Raw genomic sequence first — 11613 nt, 5'->3', positions numbered from 1 at the left:
AAGCCTATACCTGGGAGAAATAAAGTTCTGTTCTGTTCTGTTCTGAAAACGCCGTCATGATTAGTTGGCGCCAGTCTAGACTGTCCAATCAACGTGAATATATATACAAACCGTGATGTTACTTGACCAGTTGATGACACCTGTCAAACTCAAAGTGCCCCTGGTCCTCCACCCACCATGTGTAATACTTTAGCGTACTTGATTGTTTAATTTGCAGTTATATCACTGTTAGGCTGAGTGATGAGAGAATACATTTTGTTGTTTTTGTTAACGATCGTTTCCATTTTCAACGTGGAAACCTTATAAGTGACTAACTTTTTTATCATGATGAAATGAAACATATTAAAATAATCAGAGGGACTGACGATCGCATTTTACGCATAAATGTCATGCTCGCATTAATTTCATGATTTACTGAGGATAGATTTGAACATTTCTGAGCAACGATCATGTTTGGGTAAGGGAAGTAACCTTGTCTCCGCTTGCAATTGGATTCAGTTCCGAGATCGCAGCTTGACTGTTCGGATCGGCCAATTATACGTACGGTCAATTAGCCAGTCCAAGAGACAATACCCTGGTTCTACCACCTTTAGGTGTAATTACGTCGCATGCCCCTGGTTCACGGTTCGTCTGATCTCCCGTCATAAAACCACGATGTTTATTTACCTGGAGCCTCCGACAGCGCCGACTTCCTGTGTACATGTACGTACATGGCAATAAATGGTTTGACAGTTGTTTGACGGAATCAATCAATAATTATTGACACGGTGATGTAATTAAAATTTGTCACTATTCACAACTAATATTTTTATTTTTTCTATTGTTCAGCTGTATGTTCGACCAGTTTTATATGTATAAAAAATCTTCTCTTGTATTTATAAACCAAACCTAAAAACATTATATAAGAACAATTGTGTTTTTAAACCGTAAGTTTTCTATTAAAACAACCATGCAAGTAAGATTTCAGCCGTAATATTACTTTAGTCACTCAACAGATTACACATCTTATATGCTGCAAACGCAGCGAATGTAATGCTACTACGTCACAGCTGCCTCGGTAATTAAGGGCTGGAATGTATTTGTGAAGGCAGTTAGAGCAGACGAATTTTCCCCCTCGCTGTATAATGGCGGTCGCTAACCATATATGTGTATTTTTCGTGTTTTTGGCTTGATTTGATTGTCCTTTGGTGAAAACAAATGTTCAATTGTGAAAGCAAACCCTTTTCCCCTGAACGTTAAAAGACAGCGGACTTTGTTTTTGTCTGAAATATCAACGTTGGAGTCGTTTATATATTCGGAAATCCATATTATGGTTAATATTTATAATATAATATGGACAATGGTAAAATTCATCATCACAGTTTGAGTGCTATGCACAAATGTATGTAAATCTACTTCGTGATGAATGAAGCATGGCAATAAATGTATGCATCTGATTCTTCATTTGTTCTGTATTCTTTGACGAGAAGGAGTTTCGTTGATGATAATCACTCTCACAGAGGATAGGACTTTAACTGGATAATAGTTATGAAAAATATATATATAAGTATAGGGGGTCTGTGCACATGTGGTGAAACTGATACCCCATTGATTGGCTAATCGGGACTTGGAAATCATAGTCTGTCATTAAATTGATTTTAAAATATATGGTTTTGACTGTAGTACGTCCTGACATCATAATATTATGTTGTAAACAACTTATCTTATCTTATGTTAAGTAAAACAATTATTGATAACTTCCTGAATTCCAACTGTTCAATGAACAGAATTATTCACAGCTCTGGCGTGAGACAACAATAAATTAGATGTTACCAAAGATTGTCCATTTTATGATCTTAGGTACATGTCGGCGCACTTACACGTGAGCCGTCTAGACGACCGTCTGTTGTGTAATTGAATGGCAGCTGCCTAACCGACTCCCTCAGTGGACTACAAGCCCTCAAAAATAAAAACACTAAAAACCACCCCAAACTAATACATCAAATACTCAATAGCTCAAACAACTTAACTAGGGCAGGTAAACAAATAGAGTTTATTTGGACCACCGCCCACGTAGGAATCTTTGGAAATGAAAAGGCAGATAAAGCAGCAAAATTATCCCTTAAACTCCCAGAAATAAGCTTAAACTTAACAAGCTCAAAATCAGAAATCAAAAGTCTCACTAAACAAAAAATCAACAAAAAATGGCAAAATATATACCAAAACTTAAATAGCCAAATCAGGAAAGTACTCAAAAAAAACCCTAAATAAACCAAAAATACTACACCCATCCCCAAAAATCGACAGAATAATTACTAAACTACAAACAGGCCACACAAATTGGAATGGACGCTATTTGGTCTTGTGTGTCTTAGCATGTGTTTGTGATGGGTGCCATCGGTGAAGCAGGATAAATGGCACCAAGTGGCACCTGTTATAGAAATTGTAGGACAATCGGACGAAAATATCAACCATGTAACGCTAAACTGTCAAATTTCCGTTAACGATGACCATTGGTATTCTCTCCTGCCATATTCGTCCCTACACCATAACAACCCCTCCACCATACGGCACGACCTCCTGAACGCAATATGCCGCCGTTCGTTCTCTCCTTCGGCGGTAAAGACGCCGTCTTCCATTAGCTCTGAACAAACAAAACCGGCTTTCATCAGTGAAGACGACCCTCTGCCAGACACGTCACTGCTAACGACGTACACCCCGAGCCCATCTCAATCTCTGACGACGACGTTGCGCATGCGATGTCAATGACTGTCCTCTGTAAGGTCTGTAAACCCTAATTCCTGGAGCCCAGGATCGCCTCGCCACTGACTGTCGACTAATCATATGCCCTAAGGCATTCGTCGCTGATGACTGTCACTGTCAGGAATCGGTTCCGGAAAGTACGCAAGTGCCGGTCTTCATTGGGCATAGTTACCCTGGGTCTGCCTGTTTTTCGCACGTCTGATGTCTGCCCGGTCTGTCTGTAACTTTGCATGAGGTTAGTTACAGCAACACGGGAGCAACCAAAAGTTCCCATCTGCATCATACCCACATTTATATACCCTTATGAAACGTGTAGTTTGGGCTGCACAAGCGGTACGTGCTTTTTACTTTTCGCATTTTCTACACACACAAAAACGTGGAAGTATTTTACTTTCTGCAAATAGCATTGTTGTCATTTTTAAGGTGGTAAAGTTTCTTTTGGCCGTCAGTTGAAGTTGTGCACTTTCTCATTTTCTAGATTGCTAGACTTTCTTGTATAGTCCTGACAATTGTTCTTATTTTTTGCGACCGCCTCCGTGGTCTAGTGGTAGAGCGACCGCCCGGAGAGCGGAAGGTCCAGGGTTCGATCCCCGACCGCGTCATACCAAAAGACGTTACGTTACTTGTTGTTACCCTGTCCGGCGCTCGACATTAAGGGGCTAAAACAAGGACTGGTCAACTCGGATTCAGTATACTGTGTCTGAGTGGGGTATCATGTTAAACTGCGGCATGCTATCTCAGTGAGCTAGCACTATAAATCGGCATCAATCCGGACTAGTACAAGCAGCCACACACACACACACACACACACACACACACACACACACACACACACACACACACGTGCATGCACGTCGCTATATAAGTGCAATAATCTTGAACGCGACGTTAAAATCTATTTTACCTAACCTCACCTCTTATTTTTTCCATACATATGTACATAATATTCGCCGCTATTTTGCCTTTTACGCCCAATGGAATAGGGTTCGGCGGATAATATCGAGACTGGTTATTTTCTAGCGTTGAAGTTAATATTTCAAAGTGATAGAAAGTAAAAAAGGTTCTTGGCAGCCGCATGACTATGTCCGATCATTTTTATTACAATATTTCGTAGTTTTTGTAGGCATGTAGAAGTTGGATTTACATATGACAAGGAATCGTATGGTAAGCAGCTTCTTCATTGCATCTACACGACGTTTCGACTAATGACGGGTCAAGAACTAGCCTTGAAACGTCGTGTGGATAGAATATAGAGGTTCAATAAGAAGTCCATGAAAGTATTCCTGTTTACAAATATTTCGGTGACTTGAAATTTTCCATAAGGCAATAAGGGCCAGTGTAGCAAACCTCGCTCTTTACTCGATTCAGAAGTATGATATACGTTATGTCATATGTGATAAGCATAAGTTGATATGATTTCTGAATATGTCAGTTCCACAAATGCATAAACAGGTATGGTACTTGAAGCAATAGCTGTACTTATAGTGCAAAGGTATCTCAATAGTGTTTTAACTATTACAATAGTAGAAAATGACCTGTATAACCACCCCCTAATGGTAAGCTCCGATATATCTTATCGGTTGATGGCAGTTATCAATGCATCTTATTTAAAAATATATAAAAGGAATTATTCACAATGTATGATACGGTGGTTTCGGTATTTTTTACAAATCAACAGTTACTATGCGAAAAGCTGGAATAAAGACAGGTTTGTTTCCAATATGGATACAATGTGTGAACATCTTTTTCTGGTACCCCCCGCCGTCAGATGACAGGAATATTGCTTGAGACGGCGTAAGAGACTACCCTGGCCTGTTTGTGAGGTGAAATAGCAGTGAAATTTTCGTCGTTTGTCATTCGCCATTGAGTTACTGTATTAACCATGAGAGCATGCTGTCTCACGGTAATTTTTCCTTAATATAGAATGGAAGAATTGAGAATAAATGATGACATCAGAGCTGCTAGCGTTCCAAGATTTATTCAGGTGCAGTGTGTAATAAACATTTCAATTCAATTAGTCACATAATCATATCTAATAATCATAATTATATCATTACAAATAATTGTCATAACGTCGTGGTTTCTTATGACATAACTACACAGAATATAATTCAATAAGCATTTCGCTTCAATCTTATAACATATCAAATAATCATCATTACATTTTACACATATAGATCAGGATGGAACTTTAAATAACGGCACAATACAAATACAACACATATGATTCATAATACCAATGTCAGCTGAAATAATGCAACATTAATGATAGACGTATTTGTAGATATATTACGGTAATGCAGTCTCGCGCATTACCGTAGTTCTTCTAATACAAGTTTTATTTCGCTACTTTATGCAGAGCTCGCATACGAGCATTGTGCATTCAACTATTAACATCAAGTAACAGGTATTTCATTTCCTATCAAGAACAAAGCTGACTGACTATTAACTAAGTCCAGCATTACTGCTAGCAGTGAATCTACACATATTGACGACATGACATATTTTACTTTACGATGTTGTTGATACTTGTACTAGATGTCTTATTTATCAAACGGTTATCAAGATGTTGATCAGGAATAATTAATTTCATATTTTAGTGATCGAAATTACTACAACCTACATAAGTGATTACAACCTTCATAAGTGATACCTATAGTGGCATAGTGCGCATTGAAAACATTCCTAATCGTTATTTGAAGATTTAAAATACATTAAACAATAACTTAACAATGAACCAACGCATGTGGTTGAAAAGATACAATGTTCAAGAATTCTAAGACAATAATCATGAAATACATTCAACATATTTGAAAACAACAATTAAAACAATCTGAGACAATAATCATAATACACATTCACCATGAATGAAAACAACCATTGAAACAACGCATGAAAATGTCTTACCTTAATATAGAATGGAAGAATTGAGAATAAATGATGACATCAGAGCTGCTAGCGTTCCAAGATTTATTCAGGTGCAGTGTGACTTGGTAGGATTGGATTGGATATTCGGGGATTTAACGTGCGCTTTCCGCATGTAATAAATTACACTTTAGCGTATCTCGCACACGGGGAAGCACTTATACTAAATAGGAAAAAAAGCGTAATGAATAAATAAGAAGTGCGACCCAAAAAAATGTAAATGAAGTAAACCTACAAATTTAATCTAGGGGGGTGGGTTTGGCTAGGTGGGGTTTGGGTTTTTTAAAAAATAATAATAATGTGGAAAAGTTGGGCTTGGGTGGGGGGTCAAGCGTGGGAAGGCACGGCGTCGGCCGCGAGCTGGTGAGGCAAGTTACTGTTTCTTCCCAGCCAGGAGCCTCCTGGCTAGGTCGAGCTCTCCGGGAGGAAGAGCTCGGAACAGTGCGGTGGTGAGGCGGGCGGCGTCGTTGATGATGAAGAGCGGCCTGACTGGGAGTTCACAGTCAACCAGGGAGTCCGAGAGATCCTGGTAGCTGTGAATCTCGTGTTCAAATCGTTCTTCACCCCAGTACTGCACCAGCACCAAGGGTGGGTGTGGGCGGTTGCTGGGGTAGATCTTTCCGCTCTCATCCTGGTAGCAAGGGTTGGGTGGACCTTGTGTTGCTCCAGAATGAGGTCTGCCTGCTGTGCAAGGTGGACACGGTGGTCGACCTCAACATCTTGATCCGGGACCGGGTCGGTCTGGACTTGGCTGGTGTTGAGGGAGGGGCCTGGTGGTGTGGCGTGTCGGGGGTGGAGGGGTGGTGGGAAGGCTCTCCTGGATCTACATGGGGACGACTGGTGGAGCCTTTTTCACTGTGGGCGGCCTGGCCTTCTGTACCGGGCGTGGTGCAGCAGGGGTAGGGGCCGGGGTCTTTTTCTCCTTTGGCTTGGTCTTGGCCGGAGCTTTGACCAGAGGCCTTTTCCTTTGACCTAGGTCAAAGGAGATGGAGAGGGTGGAAGAGTTGGACTTGTACGAAGTCCGGAGGGAGTAGTCCCCAACCCTGTAAGCCAGCAAGGGCTCCAGGATGGCAAGTAACCCCCTCGGTAAAGATAGAGCGATATCTCTCATGGTAGAGCGTTGGTTGCGAGCAAGGAAGGACACGTCTGCACGGGGCGAATGTCCAAGCCGAGATGACAGGTGCAGTGTGACTTGGTAGTCTTACTTACTTACTAACTTACTTTGGAGATTTAACGTGCGCTTTCCGACTGATGCGTATTTTGCACACGGGCCCGGCCAGGCCACTTGGTAGTCAACCTGCACCTACTTATATAGTGGAGGGACGCATAGCAAACTCTGATTAGTTTAGTTTTGAAAACATTATTTTAATTTATTGTCACAATTACTTCCTTTTTTATTTCATGTGTTGTTCCGGGTTGATACGATATTCTCATAGATTACCTAACTAATGTCTACCTATAGTGGATAAGGTAATAATAAAAAAAAAAAAGGCTTGCGTTTAGTTGAGCCGTCGGCATTTTAGACTGACCGCCGACTTGTCACGGGGATTACCGTTATTGGTCAGCGTGTCAATCTGGAATTGACACGCAGCCGGTGACTGTAATGCGAACGGACATCTATTGTCTAAATTATGTCTCGCGGCATGCTTTTACAACCTAAGTGAGTTACTGCCATTTATGTGAGATGTCCGAGATTTGACTGTAAAGATACGTTAGTTAATTTTATAAATTTTGAATATTATTTTTATATTTTGATATGAATTATTAAGCAAGTTTTCGCACTATAACAACTGTTTCGATTTTCAGAAGACGAAAAAAAACGAATAATTACTTTACTCGACTTTCAAATATCACTGCTGAATGGACAATTTATTTTTCATGTTTCGTCCATACATTTTTCATCAAAGTAAGGAGTGATTAGATGCATATTTCACTTTACAACACTCGGCAATCTCAGTAGAAACTCACTGGTGTGGCACATGGAGACCTGTCCCCCAAAGCACACTACATCTTGAAACGTTGAAGACATCTCAGCAATGTTTCCCTTCTTCAGAAATCTAAACTCTACCAAATATATAGAAAAAAGGTCGTAATATATGTGAGAGCAGTCACAATTGATTGGGAGAATCATCTTCAGCATAAACCTATTGGTAAACGTTTGAATGGTTCGTGATTCGTCAATCTTCTTTCAAACGCCTGAGTAACGAACTAAGTTCATGTTGCCGGACGAAACGCATTGTACATATTCTCTAAACCACACCTGTATTTCTTGTTAGATCATTTGCGCAAAGTTAGAAAATGGCTTTGTCACACCCCTGTAACACAGGACGCTATCATATGAGCTTCATGTCCTTGAAACTTAACATATAAACGCCATTGAAGCTGCTGTTCCACATGTATGTTTGTACCCTGTAAGGAAAGATTATTACCATATAACTCAATTGTATTTCTCACATACCTGTTACAAAACATGTGTATACACAATTGACTTCTTTTTTTCGGTCGCCAACCTCTTTCTATCCGGTACGTTTATGAACACATAAATTCAAAAAGATACCTTTCCATTAATTGTTTTCCATAGTTTATACTTCAGTTCGTCTGTAACTCTATTGGCAGATATCTTTGATCCATTTAGAAAATCTCCAGGGTTGGGCGCCATTTCATAATAATGTGTAAAGCCGTTTACGTTGTATTGCTTGCAATGACATCCAAAGCACACGATGCCAGTGATAAACGCATCTTCTATGGGCATGTATCGGAACAATCTGGCAGTTTGAACAACGCATCTCCCCAGATCCATTGACATCACATAAGTGTTTCCCGATGCATAATGAGGGTAGAGTATGAAAGGATAGACAGATTCCGAAACAGCCCATTTACCAGTCCTGAGTACAGGAGGGGACAAGTATATATACCCAAGTACGGAGTTTACAGGTCGCAGTTTCTTCAGCAACCTCACAAGAACATCAACATCAGTGAATGTGTCCTCATCCGCCTTCAAGACGTACTTTGTAGAAGGGTAATACTCTGAAACGTAATTTAATCCCATTAGCACTTTCAGCGTTAGATTTCGATAAGTATCAGTAAAGTTTCCTTGTAAAATATCTCCATGGGCGGCATTCTCTTCACTAAGAACAGCCTGTCCTACTTCAGACCGTGTACGCCCCAAAAGAAAAATGAGCTTGGCATTCAAAATGATATTACTTCCAGGCCACCTTTTTCCATGGAGGACGCTGCCGTATGTCTGTCTAATTGCTGTTCTCTGATGCTTTGCAACCGATAAAACCATTATGATCAGGTATGGACTTTCACTTTCAAGTCGTATAGGCACTATATCATACGAAAATGAATATTTCGTCAATATCTTCTTTCTCTTAGTTACAAAATGTACCCAATAGATGAACCTCGTGTAATCCTGCATTACTGAATGATACTGGAAAGGACGGACCCTTCGTTCCACATATCCACCTCGAACAAGCTTAACGGCCTGTACTGGAGAAAGCGGTTCACTTCCGTTGTTCCTCTGTATCCATTGACTACTTGGCTTCTGGGCTTGAGATCCTTGCTGTCTGAATTCGTTGAAATCCTCTGTCAATAATGCTTCATCCCCAGATATCAGCTTTCTGTCAGAGTAGATGCTTCTATTTGTGGCTACCATGTAACCCTGTACAGCACATTCCCTATTTGTACATTCTCCGAATAGAGTTTTGATATATAGTACATCTAAGCAGCAAACGATAACACAAATAACAACTACGACATGACACCTTCCCAGGTTTCTCCTGAATCTGGAAACAGAAAACATGTGGTATTATAGTTATCGTGTTTTGCATGTATTGGTAGTTCCTTAGCTGGAGACATTAACCAATACAAACATAAGACACATTTGCCATCCAAACTACAGTCAAAATAAGACATTCCATCTGAAGATATGTGATTTTCACCATCACACAGGTCCTTAGTCTAATAGATCTAAATAAATGGATTGCGACCTATTCAGTAATGACTCTGCAGTAAATGAGACCTGGGCCCACTTGCACTTGCGATCTAGCACTAAGACTATCGTAAGCCTATGTTAAAGTACAAGTATGGGAGCTACGATCATCTTAGCGCTGAGGTCGCTTTGTGCAAGTGGGCCCTGGCCAACATGACAAATCATGCTTCAAACCAGAACTGGAAGTGAGTGGGTGAGTTGGGTTTACTCTGCTTTAAGCAATATTCGAGAAATATTTTAGGCAATACTAATAGATGTTTTGAAATTCGCATTATTCCAGACATAACCATGCTGGCAGACATCTGTACTAAGTGTTCATTGGGAACTATATTGCTGAACGAATGGGTATATATATATATAATGTATTGACCAAACCTGCATTTAATGAGAGGGTCCCCTTTAGACACCGTTTTTATGAGGAGACAAGTGTATGCATTGTATTATTACGTTTCACATTATCTCATTGTGCTCTGGAAAACGTCTCTGGCGTAACTGTTAATCACACCCTAGATGGTTCTCAAGGTGCGACCTTTCATTACAGTGCGCTGCTCTCTCCGACATCAATAATAAAAAAACTTACATGCAGATTCTAAATACATTGTGTATAATATCGAAACCATCAGGATACTTACATCTGCATTCAACGGAACAATCTAGCTTCGCAATATCATATTTGATTCGAGTCAGAAGATGGTTTGAATGTGGTGAATTATTCCACTGTTAACGTTGGTCACCTATGTTTAAGGCTGGGAGAACAAGACGTCCCTCACCTTCAGTGAAGATTCAATCAAGGAGGTAGAAAAACTACACGGTCAGATAGACGTTTTGCCATTTCTGACCTTTAGGAAGCCATGAATCCACTGAAATTACTATTCATCAATATTTACAGATAAATCAGAGATCTGTTCGTTGGGTGCCAAAGTTTATAAATTCTGATCTTAAGGGGAAAAGAACTGACATTGCTAGAGAAAATTTAGAGCTAATCGAGGAGGATTTCGTCAAATTCAAAAAGAGATTAGTAATGGATGAGGAAACTTGGGTCTACCACTGTGATCCTGTGTCAAAACGTCAATCCATGGAATGGCACTTGTCCACTTCTCCGGCCGTAAAGAAATTCCAGCCTTCACGATCAGTGAAAAAAGTTATGGCCACTGTATTCTGGGATGCAAAGGGCGTGATCCTTGTTGATTACTTAGACAGTCAAAAGACGATTACTGGTGACTACTATGCTGATTTGCTTCATCGCCTGAGAGATTCTATCAAAGAAAAGCGACTGCTGGAATTCTACTACTTCATGACAATGCTTCTTTTCACACCTCTCGACTTGCAAAGGCTGCTGTGCGACAACGTGGGTTCGAAGAGCTTTCTCCCCCACCATACTCATCAGACCTGGGAGCAAATGATTTCCAGCTGTTTTCTAAACAGAAAGAACACTTTCGTAGAAAGCGCCATGACGACAACGATGACCTCAAAGCTGCCATGAATGGGTTTTTTCAGAATGTCTTCAGAAAAAAAACTTTTCTTCCTGACTGGAACTGAAAAGCTTCACTATCGAGGCGAGAAGTGTATTGAGAGGGAGATTATGTTGAAACATTTAAATTAAAAACATTTTTACAATTGTTGGTTCCTTTTGTTAGGCTTAGAACGTTTGGACCAGTCAACAATGCATTTGCATGGCGCCGCTGTATGAATTAGCAAAATGGTCCCTTCAGCACATGTTATTGCAGGGTGTGTAATAAAGTTTATTCTTCAAATCACCAACGATGGTACATGAGAAATACATAATAATACACAATGTATACAAAATGTATATCAAGATGGCAGATATATGCAAAATGTTCAGTTTGACTTTTTCAATTTTACTAAAGAGTCGATAACATTACAATGGTATGAGCCACTTAGACATTATAAACAGATAAAAACCTATTGGGAATTAAATACAGCTCAAAGCT

This window comes from Haliotis rufescens, unplaced genomic scaffold, assembly GCF_023055435.1.
Source record: "Haliotis rufescens isolate VD_foot unplaced genomic scaffold, xgHalRufe1.0.p SCAF_11, whole genome shotgun sequence".
Classification (NCBI taxonomy): Eukaryota; Metazoa; Mollusca; class Gastropoda; order Lepetellida; family Haliotidae; genus Haliotis; species Haliotis rufescens.
The sequence above is the reverse complement of the archived record's forward strand: the minus strand, read 5'-3'. Positions refer to the sequence as shown.